Here is a 20,529-nt window from a genome sequence, read left to right on the forward strand (position 1 = left end):
CATTTCGAAGCGGGACTCATTACTGAAGACAGTTCTACTCCAGTCAATGATATTCCAGGCCGAAGACGTGTCTGGAGACGCCCCAGACAGCAGTGGGATACCAACCTGACCGTCAGCCACCGTACGGCACGGTAACCTGGAGTGACGAGCTGGGGCGACATTTCATTTGATAGCAGGGCGCCATTGGTTGTCAACCGCGGCACCCTGTCATTACAGCGATAAGTCGACGATATTCTGCCCGTTTTTTTGCCCTTCACGCCAAGCCATCCTGGGCATATATATCAGCGAGGTAATGTCCTCCCGCACATGGCGAGGGTTTCTACAGTTTGTCTTCGTGCTTGCCCAGCCCTGCCTCCCAGTTGAGAACTTCAGCAGCCTTATCAGCAGGGCCGTCCAGCCAGCTCGGGATTTTGAACATCTAACGCGCCAGTTGCACAGGATCTGACACAGTATTCTTCAGCAGGACATCCAACAAATCCGACAATCAATGCCAAGCCGAGTAACTGCTTGCACAAGAGCCAGAGGCTGACCGACGCATTATTGACTTCCTCAGTTTGTGAAACTCTTTCTCTTTAATAAACCATCCATTTTTGTCAAAAACTGTAATCATTAGTTTGCTTGTACATGTACACAACATTTACCGATTTCCGTTCCATTCTGAAAATTCATTCGTGGTGCATCTAATAGTGTACTTTTGATCCTCTACGGGTTTACAATCAGATACGAAGAAGATACCGTCTTGATAGTATCGGCATCTCGAACCAGTTAAAAAATCGCTTAAAGCCTTATAATTACAACCCTTACAGTTGGAGTATTTTGAGAATTGCAAGGAAAGAGGGAGTTATTGAAAAGAACGTATCAAAATTCAAACTAATCAGAAGGCAGACGGGCCAAACGGAAATGGGAAATGGATACACTATTTTCCGGGAAACTTTGTACAAAAGCTCAAAGAAGCGGTGTCAGTAAACGGAAAACAAGTAATCTGAACAATGGACAGCACTGCGAGTACGCACATACAGAGAGAGAGAGAGAGAGAGAGAGAGAGAGAGAGAGGGAGAGAGAGACCCAGAGAGAGAGACAGACAGACAGACAGACAGACCCAGAGACTGAAATGATATTCCGCGATTAGTTGTTCCAGAACGTTTTCTACAACTATCTTCATCTGAAATTAACCTTGAATTTTATAAGAAATATTTGTTCCGAATTAGTTCGACCCACACACAAAATTTCTCTGCGCCGAAGGAGAAAATACAAATCACTTTTTTGTGTGTAAAAAAAAATTGTCAAAGAAACTCCATAAGTTAAAAAAAAAGTTGAAACGCTCATGAGATGCGTTTATGAATAACCCGATTTCTTAGGACGCTGTTGATTTCTACAGACGTTAAAGTTTGAAAGTAATAAACAGAGTGTTCTACCTTACCCTGACTCATGCAAGTGCCATGTTAATCTTCAAGTGAGAACAAAGTGTTTCAAATGTTGTTTGATTCCAAAAGCCTCACCTGATTATGGTACGAAAAGTCACTTCAGTGACATATTCTGTAAAACAGAACCATCAGCAGCAATTTCTTCCGTATTGGTTTATGATATTTTGTAAGCCAGGGACAATTCCCTGATACAACTGTTTTGTAGATCTGACAAGGAGGAAACATCATTGAATTTTTGGGGACTTTCGTGTTGTTGTGGCTGTTTGAATAGTGCGCCGCATGGACGATTACCCCACCTTCAGTGCAGAGTGGCCTAAACATCGCGTACCGCTTCCCTCGGCTCCACTAGCTTCAATGCACAGTGGCGTTAACTTCTGGGTGACGCGGCGTTCAAACGGTCACAACAATACCACATAAATTCCTAAATCCGATTAAGTTTTCGTCTCAAATTCCTTGTAGGATCTACAAAAGAGTTATATCACCGTATTTGTCTCACGCAGACCCGTCATTCTGGCTTAATCGTGCTGTAAATCCGTGTAGAAAGTTGCTAGTGACCGATGCATTATAGCATTGAAGTGATTTTCGGCAATGTGGGCTGGTAAGGTTTTTGGGAATGAACAATCTTCGCTTGATATATGTTCTTGTAACATCAAATTTAATGTTGTTCTTGCTGACACGGGGCTTGGCTGCGACAACCTGTACAATATTATAAGTAAAATTGTTCTCCATCAAATATCAGTTCTATTCTGTGTGTCTTATAATCAACTGAATATGACTGAAACTTACAACAAAATAATGTGTAATGTACAACTCAACGGCAACACGTGCATGTGTGCGTGCTTGCCTACGCGCGTTTGCTTGTGTGTGTGTGTGTGTGTGTGTGTGTGTGTGTGTGTGTGTGGAGGGGGGGGGGGGGGAGTGAGTGGGGTGGCTGCACGAGTATTTTAGAAATACGAAAAGAGTTGCTTTGTGAACATGGCAGGCCCAGATCTAGGGGGGGGGGGGGGGGGGGGGAGAGGCCAACCATGATATGTGCCCCGGGCGGCTGTATCAGGAGGGCGCCAAATTCATATTCTTGAAGGAAAAAGTCTTGTTTCACAAAGTGCCTACCATTCAGTGCACGTTGGTCTATCGGTTATTCACATGACTTAAAAAGGCATCCCTTTCGATTTTTGAACACAATCTAAGTTGATTTCTGAACGAATCATAAGATTATTTTTGAATACGTGCATAGTGTACACAATGTCTCTGCCAGGGGAATGCCTGTAACATCTAGAAACAAAAAACTTTCCCGCAGACAAAAAAAGGGGGGGGGGGCTATACGAGTTGAACCGAATAAACCCGAACGCGTGAATGCCAATCGTTGTTTGTTTATGTGGTTGATTTGGTGTGCGAATGATCAACGTTGTTATAATCACTAGCGAAATCCATAGATTGAGACTACCAGAGTGGAAATAAACGACCAGCAGAAACACCAGGTAAGAAAGATTACATATTAATCTCCTTTGTGTATCCAAAAAAAAAATGAAATTTTGACAGAAAATTTTTGTCGGATCGCTGTACTAACAAGGGCCATTTGTACACTCTCTGGTTAGCTACCACTTAAGTTCTATTCTCGGAATAGCGTGGAAAAAGTGTTGTGCGTACACGTAATAACGCCTAACCGGTGAATAAACTCGGTACAACTTAACTGGTAATTCTGACAAGGGTAGTGAAGTCAACTGGAGAATAACTTTTGACAATGGCAGGAATAGTTGCAGAATTAATGATAACAAGATTGCTTGTTTGAACGAGGAAGGAGAAGAAATGGGGACATTATCCAAATTACATGGAACAATATGACGATTCCAAATTTGTATAAATATTTCGCATTATTACTTTTCGATGTCATGCGTGAGAAACTGCAGCGGATAAATGAAATGTGAAACTATTTCCTAACATGAAACTTTTTGCTTGTAGTAGGCCTAATAGGCATTTGATATTGGTACTTCGTGAGTTATATTCTGTCGTGTTGTTTATGTAAATGAGGTACATAAAAATGACCATTTGTGCCAAAACAGTCTCGCTTATTTTACGTGTGTTGCAATTCCTGCAATCTTAGAAAGACTTGTTTTATCTGTCACACAGTGACAAACTAGACGTAATCAAATCGAGAATCCATACCAGTCTTGGGTACTATTCGTATTAACAGCTTTTTCAGTATCAGAGCTCGACAATTTGATTTATCACGTAGCAAAACGTTTGACGAACTTTGACGAGGTTGCAGAAAGGGAAGCATACCCTGTACAGCTGTAGCAAGATTATAGAGAGGAAAGAAATGCTGGGTCCTAAGGACTGATAAATGTGTACTATCTTGCTTGTCTCTTTTATCTTTACTGGTTTTATGTTTCCTATATTTAATTTCATGTCACAGAAAAGAAGAAGTTATTGGCTAATAGGCAATAAGGAGTGCAAATTTTCTGAAGAGTTCTTATTTTCCCAGTTATACATAATCTCATCAGTATTAATTGTGAGTTTTTTAAAGGGGGGTGTGACTGGGAGCAGAACAGGTACCACAGGTCATTTTAATTTCCACTGTCCCGAATATAGGTTTGATGGCTTCAATTACAAAATATACACATATGAATTCCACAGAAAGACCAAATAACATGTCTTACATTTCCTCGAACATATATGTTTTATGAATGAAACTCTTCAGGAAGTTGTGCTCTACAAAATAAACATCATTTTGAAAAATCGATTTTTTTTAAATTATTGATTTCCTATCTCAAACGTTCGATGAGGGAGTGGAGGGGGGGGGGGGGAGGGGTGTGACGCCACTCAAGTTTTTGCCCCAGTTTGGAAATATCGTAGATCGGGGGCTCGAACATGGTTTCAAATGTCAAATAAATCTTAAATTTGAAAAATGTTGTGGAGTATGATTGTTTTATAAATAAAAACACTTTCCCCATCTGCACTGTTTCATTTTCCGAGACACGTTTCGCATTTTTTCACTTTAAGGCATCATCAGTGGGATGTATAATGATACAATTATGTTACATTTGTGCTTTGATAAGTATTAGTGGCAGATTATAAAACAGTTCGCTTCTCGCTTTTTATTTAAATAAGTTGGCATCGGTGTTTCCTCTCATAGGGACAGACGGAGGTCGCACTAGCGCTCTATTACGAAACATAAGCAGGTTTTTTGTGTTTCGAACATTTTTCTTCCCACTTTTCATTTTTTCTGCACTTGCTGTTTTGATGCGTTATCAGCCTTCTGTCACTAATCTAGACGTAACACCAATGTAGACATAACTACTTTGAGTCAACGTACAAGTGCATCATGTGCATGTTGCCAACCTAACGAAGTATATGCTGAAAACTAACATCTATTAATTTCTGTAACGTTTATATCTGTGTGTGTGCTTGTATGAGAGAGAGAGAGAGAGAGAGAGAGAGAGAGAGAGTATACATGCATGGATCTTTTTTTATTTGATTTGAGTTTTTGTTTAAATGTTTTGTGGGAAGGTTCATGGACAAGTGAAAGGAAAGGGGTTGGAAGGTATTACTGTCATTATTATTATTATTGTTACATAACAGTCCTATTATTTTGTCTATTAGTGTGAACAATGAGTTGTTTTGTATTTGTGCTGACCATTCGAAAGGGTTTTTCCCTAAAGATGAATCGCACAGAAGTCGAAAAATAAACCGTGGATTACACAAGGAATAAAGATATCATGTGCCACAAAAAGGAGACTGTACCTACTATCTAAGAAAGCTCTGATGTTAGAATTGTAATGTATTACAAAGAATACAACAAAATATTGAAGCAAGTAATCCAGAAATCGAAGCAGCTTTGTTATGAGAAAAAGATAGTTACATCAGCTTACAAAATACAAACTGTATAGGATATAGTGAAGACAGAGACAGGTGGGGCCAAAAAAGGAAGAGGAATAGATAACTCTAAAAATAAATGAGGCTTTGGTAACAAGTATATATAGTGCTGCAAACCTCTTAAACAAGTACTTCATTTCTGTTACTGACAGCTTAGGGTTATCAGGTTCAGCGAACAGTGCAGTGGAGTATCTGAGACCAGTGTTTAATAATAACTTCAGTAAAATGGAAATGACGCTCACGTCTCCCAAAGAAGAAACATCTGTCATAAAATCCTTAAAATCTAAGTATGTCAGGGGGTATGGTTCAAATGGCTCTGAGCACTATGGGACTCAACTGTTGTGGTCATCAGTCCCCTAGAACTAGAACTAATTAAACCTAACTAACCTAAGGACATCACACACATCCATGCCCGAGGCAGGATTCGAACCTGCGACCGTAGCAGCAGCGCGGCTCCGGACTGGAGTGCCTAGAACCGCACGACCATCGCAGCTGGCTCAGGGGGTATGATAACATACTGTATCAACGAAGTTAATCAAAGAGTGCTCATGCGAGTTGAGTTCTATCTTAAGTTATTTGTGTAATCAATCTCTTATCAGCCGAACATTTCCAGACTGGCTAAAATATGCTGAAGTTAAGTCTCTTCACAAGAAGGAGGATAAAGAGATACCATCAAACTGTCGACCAATTTCACTTTAGCCACCTTTCTCAAAAATATTTGAAAAGTGTCTTCTTAAGCATCTGACTGCAAATAATATATTGTCCAAGTCACAGTCTGGATTTCTTAGATTAGATTAGATTAGTACTTGTTCCATAGATCATGAATACGACACTTTGTAATGATGTGGAACATGTCAGGTTAATAAAAGGTGTCTATACAAGATATTACATTACACAAAATATTACATGACACTAAATATTTTTAATTTTTTGTGGGGGTTGGGGAAATTACACACTTACTATATCCAAAAATTCTTCTGATGAGTAGAAGGAGTTGCCATTAAGAAATTCTTTTAATTTCCTTTTAAATGCTATATGGCTATCTGTCAGACTTTTGATGCTATTAGGTAAGTGACCAAAGACTTTTGTGGCAGCATAATTTACTCCCTTCTGAGCCAAAGTTAGATTTAACCTTGAGTAGTGAAGATCATCCTTTCTCCTAGTGTTGTAGCCATGTACACTGCTATTACTTTTGAATTCGTTCGGTTTGTTAAGAACAAATTTCATAAGTGAATATATATATTGTTAGGCTACAGTGAAGATCTCTAGCTCTTTAAATTAGTGTCTGCAGGATGATCTTGGATGAGCTCCAGCAATTATTTTGATTACACGCTTTTGTGCAATGAACACTCTTTCACTCAATGATGAGTTACCCCAGAATATGATGCCATACGAAAGCAGAGAATGAAAATAGCTGTGGTAAGCTAATTTACTGAGATGTATTTCGCCAAAATTTGCAATGACCCTAATAGCATAAGTAGCTGAACTCAAACGTTTCAGCACATCCTCAGTGTGTTTTTTCCAGTTCCACCCCTCATCAATGCATACACCTAGAAACTTTGAATATTCTACCTTAGCTACCGATTTCTGATCAAAGTCTATATTTATTAATGGTGTCATTCCATTTACTGTGTGGAAGTGTATATACTGTGTTTTGTCAAAGTTTAATGATAGCCCATTTGCAGAGAACCACTTAATGATTTTCTGAAAAACATCGTTTACAATTTCACCAGTTAATTCTTGTCTGTTGGGTGTGGTTGCTATACTTGCATCATCAGCAAAAAGTACCAGCTTTGCATCTTCGTGAATATAGAATGGCAAGTTATTAATATATATTAAGAACAGCAGAGGACCCACGACCAAACCTTATGGCACCCCATTCTTGATTGTTCCCCAGTTTGAGAAATCACCAGTTTTTTTGCATATCGTGTGAACTGCTTATTTCAACTTTCTTCACTCTTCCAGTTAGGTATGATTTAAACCATTTGAGAACTGTCCCATTCATACCACAGTACTTGAGCTTATCTAGAAGCATTCCATGGTTTACACAGTCAAAAACCTTTGAGAGATCACAAAAAATCCCAAAGGGTGACTTCCGGTTACTCAGAGCATTTAATATTTCATTAGTGTAAGTATATATAGCATTTTCCATTGAAAACCCCTTCTGGAAACCAAACTGACATTTTGTTAAAACTTTATTTTTACAAAGGTGTGAAGCTACTCTAGAATACACTACTTTTTGAAGAAGTCAGAAGAGAGACTTGGCGGTAGTTGTTGACATCTGGGAAAATACCCTACTTCAGAGAGCTATTGCACTGTAAGATGGCAAGAACTATGCCCCTTACATGAAGTCATTAAAGATCACCTAACTCACGTTGGGCGAACAGTAGGGCTGAACAAAAATGACTGACAAGGAACAATGCGTCTTGTAGAGGGTATAGTACAGACGTATTGGAATAATTAATGTCAGGTGATGGTTTTAAAGTAATTCACACAACATGAAAACTTTGTGGAAACGCGTCGATTTACTGGACGCTAGTTTACCCCAGGGAAGTATTCGAGTTGACCACCGTGGCCGGCGGGGGAGCGGCGAAGGGAAGCGACAATAGGCAGCTTAGGGTGGCTCAAACTATTGAGAAAGCGGTAATGGTGTGTGGCCTCCAGCTGCCTTAAGATGTGTGACAGTGAGGGGGTAGTTGACCCTGATTCCATTCTGGTGTACCAGGAAATGGACGGAGAACTTGTATGCCTGTTGATAAATGTCCATCGTCCCGTTTCCTGTGAAACATGCGAGAAAGCCACGTAAAGCTACGGTGGAGCGGTCAACAGAGGTCAAAATATGCGTGTTTGTGGCCATAGCAACTTTACGCTGAATTCACGGTCCGCAGAGCCTGAAGTAAATCAGGTGAAGAGCAACAGAATGAAATACACCAGCCTCTGATGGGAACATAGGACCAAGGAATTTGAAGTACTCTGCTGGGAGTCAGAATTCTGGAAAACTTGGTGTTTGTGCAGATGCTAACCTTGATGGCTGGCCTGGGGGGGGAGCTAAATAGAAGAAGTTGAGAGGAAGGGAAATTTTGTGGGAATTTGTTCACTTCCCAGAGCAGGCATTGGTCGGTGCTGGGAAGCAACAAATAATTAATGCGAGTTGCACTGCAATTAGCGCAAGTGATGTTGCTGGAGGGCAAACTGAGGCGTAGAGCGGACTGGCAGAAGTCTCGGTAGAGATCTTCCGTTCCCAGCTTGCCTAGAGTGCGGACGTGGCGTTCCTTACTCAGCTTGCCTGAGAAAGAGTGAGCATCTCTGCAGTTTAGGACTTAGCAAATGGAACGATTGAGCTTGGAGATAGAAAGTTATGGTTCAGCTATGTACTGAGCAAGGTAGCTAGGAGTGAATAGACGAGCGCAGCCTTGCAGCACCACGAGGTCGGCCGACGTCCGCACAACAACGGCGCTCCGCCACGTTGTTTTCGGTGATATTGTGCCCTCTCCGGCCACTGATTAATTTGTTGGGTCACGTAGGCAAAGTTTCCACGAGGGTTTCATGGGCTGTGTATTGTAGAATTCTTCTCACACTTTGCGTTACGCCAGGGTCAGTCGATAGGAATTACTTTTGATTTATCGCACTTTACTCCACGCAAACGCAATTTATTACCACTGCCTGTTAGGAGAGTCATGTAATGTGATGATTGAAGGTCGTGAGTTAAAATAAATCTGTGCTAATCGACTACATTTGTTTTCAATTAAGTAGTTGAAATCCCAAGTCACTTTCTTAATTAATTTTATGTTCACATTTGCATCTGGTGTTCAATAACTGAATATAACATCAATGTGCACCCCTTTTTAATTAAAAAGGAATCAATTCTGAACCAATTAATGTCAACACTGCCACCGCAGTTCAATCAGGAGTCACAGGGACATATTACTTTTTTGCGTTATCCGATATTGCGGCAGTTTTGCACTGTCTGTTGATCTGTTAGTCAATTAGTTGGGGTGAACACACGCCATAACCAGTTAAATGATGGGTGGGCTGTTACAACATATGTGGCAAAGAATCCCACTTATTTCTTGGGAACAACCTTTTATTATACTGCTGGAAATGCTATCAATTCCATGTGAGCTTTTATTCTTGAGAGAGTTTATTATCTTCCTAATTTCAGAAGGAGAGGTGGGTGGAATTTCAATTGTATCAAATGGTGTGGGTAAGGCCTCTTCCATTAACTGCCTTGCTTCTCCTAATGAACATTTAGATCCTATTTTCTCTACAACATTTAAAAATTGATTATTCAAAATGTTTTCGACTTCCGGCTTGTTGTTTGTCAAGTTTCCATTCGCTTCGATGTTAATGCCGTCATCCTGTACTCTTGGTTGCCCTGTCTCCCTTGTAATAATATTCCAAATTGTTTTGATTATCAGAGGTACTAATCTCAGACATGATGCACATGCTTCTGGAGTTTTTAATAACCTTTCTTAATGTAGCAGAGTAGTTTTTATAACATTTGGCTGCTTCTGGGTAATTACTCTTTATTGTTGTTAGATACAGTTCCCTTTTGTGGTTACAAGCTATTTTTATTCCTTTAGTAAGCCAAGGTTTTTTGCATGGTTTCTTATAATTAGATTTAACTACTTTCTTGGGGAAACAGTTTTCTAATTCTCTTACAAGTGTATCATGAAATAAGTTATATTTTAAATTAGCATTGGGTTCCTTGTACACCTCATCCCAGTCTAACTGCTGAAGATTTTCTCTGAAATTTCTAATTCTTGAGTCATTAAATGAACGCACAACTTATGAGGGTGGATTTGAATTACTGAATGGAGCTATGTCATATACTGCAACTAGCTGAGCACCATGATCAGAAAGGCCATTCTCAACAGGACAAGAATTTATGTTTTTAAACCTATCTTGGTCTATAAAAGCGTTATCTATCAATGTGCTGCTGTCCTTTACTACCCGAGTAGGAAAATTAATGACAGATGTCAAATTAAAACAACCTAGCACGACTTCCAGGTCATTCTTCCTGTTACACCCTTTCAGTGAATCAACATTGAAGTCTCCACAAATAATAATTTGCTTTCCCCTATCTGACAGATAGCACAACAAGCCATCCAAGTTTTCCGGGAATAAATGAAAGTTTCCTGAGGGGGACACATACACTGTTACAATTATAAAAGAGCCCTCCTTCAGTTTAAGTTGACAGCCACATGATTCTATATGTTGCTCTAGACAAAACTTTTTTGTATCCAAGCTTTTTACACAGTGATAACTTTTGACATGTATGGCAACTCCTCTTCTCACCTTATTCTCTCTACTCATATGTGCAGCTAGTTTATAACCACTGATATTTACCTTTTCCATATCAGACACAATGTGATGCTCAGACAGGCGTAGTATATGTATTACATTATCAGATTCAATGTCATCTAAACAAACCAGGAGCTCCTTCAATAAAATTCTTCAGGGTATCAGACCGCATCGTCATAATTTTAAAATGCGCCAACGTTTCGGCCAGCGTTGCAGCTAGCCTTCATCAGGGCCTTACGTTAACTGCTAAATGAACACACTTGGTTCCTTAAATAGCTGCATGAGGAAACCGTGTCGTTACTTGATTGGCTGTAAAAGGAGGAGGAGGAGGGGTGAAAGGTATGCTTTATTGGTGTTTCCTTTATTATCTGTCATTGGCTGAAATAGCTGTTTTCTATTGGTCTTTATATTAATCCACCCCATTGGAGGAGCAGAAACAAAATATCAGACATGCTCGGTTCTACCAAGGATGCAGTTGACAAACTACACACAGCTGGCGTGTATGAAATTGGTTGTGCGTGTGGATTAGTCTACATGGGTGAGACGGGACGTCCGATTAGCACAAGGCTCTCGGAACATGAAAGATATATCCGCCTGAAACAACACACTAAGTCAGCAGTGGCGGAACACCGAGACGAGTGCGGGAAACCAATATTTTTTCAAGAAGCCCGCGTCCTGGCGAAACAGTCTCTCACTTTTAAAAGAAAGATTAGAGAGGCGATAGAAATAGCCAAAAGACCCGCCAACATGAATAGAGAGGACGGGTACAAGCTTCCGAGGTCTTGGCTGCCTGCAATAGCAGGGCTACGGAGCGGCGGCAGAGCCGTGGCGGCCCGTGCAGACGCGCGGAGAGCCGCAGTGGTGATCGCGGGCACACGGGGCAAAGGCGCGCCGCAGCCGGCTTCTGGACAGCATGGAAACAGTGTGACGTCACAGCCATCACCTGTTCGCTATTCGTCCGTCTCCTCCAATGGGGTGGATTAATATAAAGACCAATAGAAAACAGCTATTTCAGCCAATGACAGATAATAAAGGAAACACCAATAAAGCATACCTTTCACCCCTCCTCCTCCTCCTTTTACAGCCAATCAAGTAACGACACGGTTTCCTCGTGCAGCTATTTAAGGAACCAAGTGCGTTCATTTAGCAGTTAACGTAAGGCCCTGATGAAGGCTAGCTGCAACGCTGGCCGAAACGTTGGCGCATTTTAAAATTATGACGATGCGGTCTGATACCCTGAAGAATTTTATTGAAGAAGACAACGGCCGCGGAAGCCTACGCTTACAAACCAGGAGCTCATCTGCTTTATTCTTCAATACCGGAATATTTTGTGAAAAATGGTAACATTAAGTGTTCTGATATAGAGAACGCTATTTATACTTATAGTGATAATGTACTTAATTCATTAGATAATAAATTAGAAGCTACTGGAATATGTGATTGCTTCTACATTTATGAATGTTTCTCGCAGTAGACGATGTTGCTGTAACATACATTTATCAGGCAGACCGTTATGAACACCGACCTACTGTCGATACAAACCCATCCAGGCGTAAGAGCGTCACCTGGCGAGGAATGACTACTAGTGAGACACATGCATGGTGCATGTAGTATCACTGAGGGTGCTGTCAGTGCGTAGACTGGGGAGGCTGTGCAATCTGTCTGAGTTTGACGAGGGCAGATTCTGATCGTCCAGAAACTACACGACTTGTCGGGTGTTCGCGGAGTGCTGTGGTGAGGGTCTACAACACGTGGCGGAACAAAGGTGAAACCACGTCCAGACGTCCTGCGGTTGGGCGGCCACACCTCATTACAGATATCGGACATCCTAGGCTGGACAGACTGGTGATACAGGACAGGCGGCGAACTGTGGAGGAACTACCATCAGACTTCAACGCTGGGCAGAGTACAAGTGTGTCTGAACAAACATTGCATCGAACACTCCTAATGATGGACCTCCGCAACCGATGACCCATGTGTGTGCCAATGTTAACACCACAACACTGGCATGTACGACTGAAATGGGCACGTGACCATCGCCACTGGTCATTGGCGCAGTTGCAGAGCGTTGCTTGGTCTGATGAATCACGATACCTTTTTCATCATGTCAGCGTGTGGAAACAAGCTGGCGGCGACTGCATTATGCGTTGGGGAATAGCAGGTGGGCATCCGTGGGTCCAGTGGAGATCGTGCAAGACCATATGACGGCCGAGGAGCACCGTTCACTGGTTGCGGACCACGTACACCCCTTCATGACACTCATGTTTCCCGACGGCTGTGGAATTTTTCAGCAAGATAAAGCACCATGTCACTTGGCCAGGAGTGTGATGGACCGTTTCGAGGAACGCAGTGGTGAATTCCAATTAACGTGCTGCCACCCCTCCCCCCAGTTCGCCATATCTGAATCCGATCGAAAACATCTGGCATGTGACTGATCGTAGCGTGATAGTTCATCGCCACTGTCCCCAGAATTTGCGGGAATTAGGTGACTTGTATGTGCAGATATGGTGCCAACTCCTACTGACGACCTACTAAGGTCTCATTTCTTCCATGCCATGACGCGTCGCCGCTGATATTCATGCCGAAAATGGACATATCGGCCGTTAGGTATTTGATCACAATGTTCTGGCTGATCAGTGAAAAGCACAGTTTAACAGAAGGTGTAGTAGACCTCACCATTTGTATTTAGAAAGCAGATCTACGTTAAAGCCCAATAGTATTACTCATTTCAACGAACTCGCGTCGATTGTCAAACACCTACGTTGGAAGATCAGTACGCCATAATTAGCATAATCTGTCAACTAGCCTTTAACCGGTTTATTAAGCAGTTGCCGGGTGAAACACTCGTATTTGAAGAAGAACATTCTGATGAGCAAAGGGGAACGAAATGTAAAACTTAATGGGAAACAAATTAAAGCATTATATACTATCTTTCTGAGAAGTGTGGCTCACTCTTCGTCCACACTTCTTTTCCCTTAGAAACTTTCGTTTTGGGCTTATACACCGTAATAGACTAATGAACGTTAAGATTAGCTATATCGTTTGTATACTTCCAAAGGCATTCGCTGAAGTAGTGCTTTCTATAGATACACGAACTATGGAAATTAAGTTGCAGGTGATAAGTTTATTATGAATCCAGGTAGCTCAGAGCGTGTGGCCTTCGTTTTGTGTGTGAGTGTGATTTTAATTTACGTAAGCACAGGACAGAATGGATCCTTTTGTAGCTGATTTTTATTGTACATTTAATAATATGTAGGACATAACGATACAAAGAAAATCATAATGTCAGTGATTGATTAGCTATTCAGAAGTAGTGATAGATTAGTACTCCAGAAATTCTAAACGATCAGGGGAAGTACGAGCTCAAGGTTCTGAGCAAAGCCGTGACTCTTGCAACTGGCTAAAATGTTCCAAGACTCTAGCAGTGTCTGTGACGGGTATGGCACACAGTGTTTGATACATATGTCATAACATTTGTAAAAAAAAATACTGTCGCTATCCCTCTGGTTGCCAACGGTAAAAATTACGTCATTAAATTAATCTCGGCCAGTCAGGAAACCTATGAATGATATGTCTCACTATGGCTAGAGCGGGGACAGCATTTGCGTTACTTCTACGATATAAAAATTGACAAATAATTGTTTAAGAAGGCTTTAGAATCAGAACACAAAGAAAGATTAATCTATGACATTTTATTTATTTCAATTTGCTTACACACGCCTGCGAAAACAAAGTAAGGAAATATTCTGTGCCACTGTATTCTCGTTGCGTAGGACGAGTAGACAATGATACACAGTAAAACATTAGAGACTTCAACGGGTTGCTGCGAGACATCAATATAATGGCAAATGACCAGTCTGATAATGCTTTTCTGGTGTGGTTTCAGGGTAACATAGCGAACTGTGCCACGCAGGAACACAGCTAGTGAATTACAGACATATTTAAAAGGATGAAGCTTATAACGCAATATAAGGACACTAATCACACAAAAGACTTCTCGCTGTTAATAATTCAGTTGAAATCCAGTCATAACTTTTGTGTAAATTTCTGCTGACAAGATGTATCTCTCCAACCACTTTTAACAAATTTGTTAACTATACCGTACAAAAAAAATCCAGAATCGTGAACCACATGTGTAAAAAAGAATCACAGAATCACCAGAATTACCAAAAAATATGAAAAATTTACAAAGGGAAATTATATCCCCTACGGAAAAAGAGGAGAATAAAAGCTTTGCCTACCTGGATCGAAATATTTCAAACCAAACAACAGATGACATTTCGCAGATCACGGATAGAGAGAAAACGCTACGCCACACTGTATTATTAACACACCAGTTCAAGAATCACAAACAGGTCGATGCTGAATAAGGAAAAATTAACTACCTTTTAGGGGAACATCGAACAAGAAACAAATTCACTTTAAAATGTACAATATCGATTGATTTCCCCAAACTAAGGTGGTTAAAAGCCAAAACAAACTGCAAAATACACGCCTAATTAAAAATTATTGCTTAAGAAAATTAAAGTAGCTGTATCAGAAACTATGAACTTGTACCAAATGCTTCTGCACTAACAACACTTAACTTGTTTCTACAATTACGTGTCTGTATAAGTAAATACAAGGTTCGTTTGGATAGATACATTGAATAAGGATTTCGAAACAATGTGGAATAAACATTTTATAGCGAATGAAGCAGACGAAACTCTCAGCGGATTCCAGTCACAGAGGGATAGCCGTTAGCAACTACTTCACGAGCCAGATAGTTCAGGGGCTGACCACGAATTGGTTCCGAAACTGACGTATCGATTCCCATCAGCTGCCACTGCATTTATCCGACAGCGGGCGTATCGATTCCCATTAGTTGCCATCTTCTTTTTCTATATCTTACTTGTTGATTCCCATAAGTTATCAACATTGCCATGACATTTCCCTTCCCATTTTACACATACATAGGACTATCTACATAAAGTAAGAATGGTTAAAAATGTTTTCTTTTGGATATTCCCATAATGTAAGTACAGTGCAAGCAAAGCTGCGGTTCTCAGTCATAAGTAATAAAATTATGTAGATGGGAGATAATTGTTGAACATGTTTTGAAGATATTCATACCGGGTAATGGTTGAATTAGACAGTTTTCGCATTTGTTCTTTTACGTAGTTTCGTTTGTCCCACATTTTTCGGAGCAGTTTTCTTCTCGCTTCTCATTTTAATATAAGTTTCAGTCTGAACATCCTTTAATGTTAACAGAATCTTCCGGCGGTTCTTGGTAGAACAACATTATAACAAATGAAAAGTACCAGTTTGCTTTTGTTCCACAGTATTACTTTTATTGCTACTTCTTTGGTGACAACACTCGGTAAATATCTGAAGGTGACCTTGTAAGTCGGAAACCGGCTAACACTTTAATGTCTTTAATAGCTGGAACATATTGGGATGCGAAGAGTAAAATTGAGCGTTCGGTTTAGAGTGGAATACCTGACAGCAATTAGTGGCCCGTGTACAACTACTACTAAAGTCGGTCCATATAATGTGTGGAAAGTAGCTGTCTGCAAGAATAGAAGTACGAAGTAAATAATCAAAAATGTCGTTCAGATGCTCATTGTTAGGTCTGCTGACATTAGGTCTTCGAGGAAGCAATCATAAATTTGGCAGGGGGCAGGAGAGGAAGTCGAAACAAAGTTTTCACAAATCGCCCTATTTCAAATTGCTTTGATTTAAAATCATTGGATAATCCCAATGATTGAACATTTTTCCACTATGTCTTTCTACGATGAAATCTGCAGTCCTTGTTATTCGTTTGGTGTCAAACGTAAGGAATTGCCTGGTGAATTTCCGTCTCGAAGTTGATGTATACAGGGTGAGTCACCTAACATTACCGCTGGATATATTTCGTAAACCACATCAAATACTGACGAATCGATTCCACAGACCGAACGCACATGTACATTACCATGAGGGGTGAGGTACACGTTCGACGGGCGTTTCATAGGACGTGGAGGACGCATAAATTGGCCAGCCCGTTCTCCTGATCTTACAGCTCTGGACTTCTTTCTGTGGGGTACGTTAAAGGAGAATGTGTACCGTGATGTGCCTACAACCCCAGAGGATATGAAACAACGTATTGTGGCAGCCTGCGGCGACATTACACCAGATGTACTGCGGCGTGTACGACATTCTTTACGCCAGAGATTGCAATTGTGTGCAGCAAATGAGGGCCACCACATTGAACATCTATTGGCCCGACATGTCGGGACACACTCTATTCCACTCCGTAATTGAAAACGGAAACAACGTGTGTACGTGTACCTCACCGCTCATGGTAATGTACATGTGCGTCAGTGAAAAAGACCAATAAAAAGGTGTTGGCATGTGGACGTAATGTGCTGTTTCTTCTGTATCTAAGGTCCATCACCGTTCCCTTTGGATCCCTACGCAATTCGGTGCTCTCCGATACACACGATCGAACAGCGGAGGAGTGGTACTCAAGCGTCAACTTTAGGTTACAATATCTCCGGATGTAATTAACATTTTACAATGCAACAAACGCCACTGATTACGTATTTGTTTATATGTTCAGATATGCTAACAAAACTAACGGGGTTCCATTTAAAAAACGTAGGTTTGTGTTAAAAAACATACTTCCGTGCATTTTTGTATGGTTTGTATTAACCAATTACATTAGCCCCTCTCCTCACGTTCGGTCTGTGGAATCGATTCGTCAGTATTTGATGTGGTTTACGAAATATATCGAGCGGTAACGTTAGGTGACTCACCCTGTATAATGTCCGGATTGATATTATTTGCAATTAAGGATAAAGCTTTCTTTTATGTTTCTCTTGACGGGATATCCACAGCTGTTGACATTCGATGAGATCCGCAAGACTTGTAATTTTTTTTTTATTATTTGCTAAAAGGAAAGGACAACCGCGTTTCGGGACCTGTGTGCCATCATCAGATGCGTCTGCAAAGTTATATATAAATAAGGACGCCTGTCCAATTGTTAACAACAAAAAAGCTAAACATAACTTATTGTTAAGAATATAACTACAAAATAAGCAGTCTCGCATATGCGGATGACTTAGTTGGGATGGCAGATTCGATTCAAAGTTTGCAGAGTAATATTTCAGAGCTAGATCAGAAATGTAAGGACTCTGGTGTGAAGATTAGCATCTCCAAAACGAAAGTAATGTCAGTGGGAAAGAGATATAAACGGATTGAATGCCAAATAGGAGGAACAAAGTTAGAAGAGGTGGACGGTTTCAAGTACTTAGGATGCATATTCTCACAGGATGGCAACATAGTGAAAGAACTGGAAGCGAGGTGCAGCAAAGCTAATGCAGTGAGCGCTCAGCTACGATCTACTCTCTTCTGCAAGAAGGAAGTCAGTACCAAGACTAAGTTATCTGTGCACCGTTCAATCTCTCGACCAACTTTGTTGTGTGGCAGCAAAAGCTGGATGGATTCAGGTTACCTTATCAATAAGGTTTAGGTTACGGTTATGAAAGTAGCTAGGATGATTGCAGGTACTAGTAGATGGGAACAATGGCAGGAGGGTGTCCACAACGAGGAAATCAAAGAAAAACTGGGAATGAACTCTATAGATGAAGGAGCCAGGGCGAACAGTCTTAGATGGTGGGGTCATGTTACACGTATGGGAGAAGCAAGGTTACCCAAGAGACTCATGGGTTCAGCAGTAGAGGGTAGGAGGAGTCGGGGTAGACCAAGGAGAAGGTACGTGGATTCGGTTAAGAATGATTTTGAAGTAATAGGCTTAACATCAGAAGAGACACCAATGTTAGCACTGAATAGGGGGTCATGGAGGAATTTTATAAGGGGGACTATGTTCCAGACTGAACGCTGAAAGGCATAATCAGTCTTAAATGATGATGATGATTTAAAATTCTTAAGAACAAGCTCCTTTTGGCTTTTCCATTGCTAACAATGGGATAGACGTCCTTATTTATTTATAACTTTGCAGTTGCATTTGTAGATGGGACACAGGTCCCTAAACTGGATTGTCTTTTCCTTTTAGGAAATAATAAAAAAAATTACAACTTTAGGATCTCATAATTGATGATGTCACTTACATGTACCTTTTTTATTGGGAGCAACAAAATGCCAGTGGGAACCAGTTTCTTTCATTTACCCATTAATCATAAATGTTTAGTAGAACAGCTTAAGACGGCTCTTGAAGGTCCCATCTATAAACTTGTCAGCGAGTGAAGCAGCGCCAACCGAAAGTTAGCGGACTCAGCATGGATGTTACTGTTCCGCGAACTTATCGAAAGTGGGAATCAAGTCTTCCACTATTCGACCCCAGAGGGAGACAAAACGGAGACAGCGACCTCAGCCATCCTGAGCACAGGGGGCCTTAGCTTCCCGAGCCCGAGGCTGGCGTCGTATTGTGAAAAGCCGCTGTAGGAGGGTCGCCAAGCGCCGCTGGGACAGAGATGCAGCTAGCGGCGTGTTGTGGGCGGCTGCAGGGCAACGCCCTCTAGAGAAGAACGCGTTGCAGCTCTGCTGTGACGTCACATGACTGCAGGTAAGGGGCCAGCGACACACACCGGCCCTGCGGCGGCCGTCCCAGCATGTCACACTGCAGGTCTCGCGGCCGCTTTCTGCACGGAGCGAGCTAATACTTCAGGCGAGTTTAATCATTCTTAACAGCGCGTTTAATTACAGGCAAGCTCTCGATAACAAACGACGAAGTTGAGACCTGTTTAAAGGAGTAAACCGCCATTTGACTGTGTATTATTACGTCTATTTTTTTCTGCTAAGACCATTATTAAGTCATAACCGTTAACGCAGTCCAAAATAGGTAAACAAGATTGACATGTTTTTAAGATGCATCTCTCAGAGAATCACCTGTTACGTCATAAAAACATGTGTTAGCCCTGTTTTCCTACTTTGGACTGCCTTAACAGATAGGACTTAATAATGGTGTTACAACTTTTGGCTTTGCACTTGATAATAGCAGTAAAGCCGAAATCTGGATAGTACAAAAGATAAATATAATAATACACAGTCAAATGGCGGGTTACCTTTTAAAAAGTATTGCATGGCTATGGCTCAACACCATCGAAAAACGAAGACCTTTAGTGGACACCTTTTCATTGACAAATTAATTTCCGGTCGGCCCTGCACGGAGCAGATATGTGGCAGGCAAGGCGACAACAGTGACGTCACAAGTTCGTTACGATGCCCGTGTTTCTCGCGAGCCCTGTTTCATGTTACAGCCCGCATCTCGTGGTCGTGCGGTAGCGTTCTCGCTTCCCACGCCCGGTTTCCCGGGTTCGATTCCCGGCAGGGTCAGGGATTTTCTCTGCCTCGTGATGGCTGGGTGTTGTGTGATGTCCTTAGGTTAGTTAGGTTTAAGTAGTTCTAAGTTCTAGGGGACTGATGACCATAGATGTTAAGTCCCACAGTGCTCAGAGCCATTTTTTTGAACCAGGTTACACCGACAGCGGTAACTCAGTCAACAATGAAGTCATTGCGCTAACATTGCATTGGGTAATGATAACACTTGATGCTAAATTTCGCTATGATGCTTTTAACAATTGCCATAACGAAACTCTGTCTCGAAATCTGGCGGAAAACCCAAAGAGCACACCAGTGGCAAGTCTAACGGTTCTCTTTTAATATCCTATATTGGTTTTATGCTTTTTGATACTACGTGAGATAAGAGGTTAGCATTAATTATTTTCTTTACATAGGTGAGACCGTTAGAAGCAGAGTATCTTATAGGAGGCCAAAATAAATGTTTGTTTTTAATTTAAATGAGCGCCAGGCTCCCTACAAGATTATCACAACTGGTTTTCACCTAAATACAGTCAATGCCAAGGTTCGCAGGTCTACGACAAATGGTACCTCTGAAAGTATTTGAACTCTCGCAAAATTAACTCAGGGAACTATTCAGATTTAAATT

This window comes from Schistocerca piceifrons, chromosome 5 (genome assembly GCF_021461385.2).
Source record: "Schistocerca piceifrons isolate TAMUIC-IGC-003096 chromosome 5, iqSchPice1.1, whole genome shotgun sequence".
NCBI lineage: Eukaryota > Metazoa > Arthropoda > Insecta > Orthoptera > Acrididae > Schistocerca > Schistocerca piceifrons.